The 884-nt window shown below is 47.6% G+C and overlaps 1 protein-coding gene across 1 annotated transcript in view; it reads right to left on the bottom strand.

Moving 5' to 3' along the window:
• The window catches only part of LOC116702579 (caskin-2), a gene marked incomplete at its 5' end in the record, with an annotated part of 6,486 nt that overhangs the window by 4,387 nt on the left and 1,215 nt on the right, over nucleotides 1–884 (bottom strand).

The following is an 884-nucleotide window of genomic DNA, read 5'->3' as shown; positions in this document are numbered from 1 at the left end:
TTGAGTTAAAAAAGCAGAAATTATGAATTATTTTGACTAATAGTTGAGATCAGAGGAACGATAGTGATCAGTGTTTATAAAGAGCGTTGGAAGGAATCCATTTTTATGGTAATTTGGTAAAAAAGAAACTCATATTTCAGATATAGACATTTATTAAAGAGTCAGATTTGACCCGGGACAACAGGAGGGTTAAATATTAATAAGTTATTAATTAAAAATTAAGAACTAAACAATAAACACACACACACAAACACACACATACACACACACACACTGTATATATAAATAAAATAAGACTACAGAATATTTTATTCTGAGTATTTTTTTTAAATAATAGCAAAAAATGTCAAAATCTAGCTCAAACTGGGGCGCCTGTGTGGCTCACATGGTAAAGCATGCGCCCCATGTACAGCGGCCGCGGGTTCAGTTCCGACCTGCGGCCCCCCTGCTGCTAGTCACCCCCCCGCCCCCCCCAATCCCTTTCAAATAAAGGCTTATTTTCACATCTGGCCCAGATGGCCCTGCATCTGTACTCAGATCCTTAAATTAAGACTATTACTCTTACTATAGGATATTATTACATATTATACATTATATTATCATAACATTACCGTGGTGCTGATACACTCGCTCTGCACCCGCCTCCTCGCCGCAGCCTCCTGTCCCGCGGCGTCCTCCTGCTGGACGCCGTCTGGCGGGTTCTTCTCCTCGGTCTCCGCCAGGCCCTCCAGCGAGGCGCCGATGCTCCTCCCGCTCCCCGGGCTGCCCGTTCCTCCGCCGCCGGCGCCGGCGCCAGACGACGTGGTGCTGCTGTCGCTCAGCTCGCCGCTGGTGGTGCTGCTCACCGAGCTCAGCCTCTTGGGGGGGGGCGGCGGGGGGCCTTT

This window comes from Etheostoma spectabile, chromosome 15 (genome assembly GCF_008692095.1).
Source record: "Etheostoma spectabile isolate EspeVRDwgs_2016 chromosome 15, UIUC_Espe_1.0, whole genome shotgun sequence".
NCBI classification, from domain to species: Eukaryota; Metazoa; Chordata; class Actinopteri; order Perciformes; family Percidae; genus Etheostoma; species Etheostoma spectabile.
Note: the sequence above shows the minus strand (reverse complement) of the source record. Positions and strands in the feature narration are given on the sequence as shown.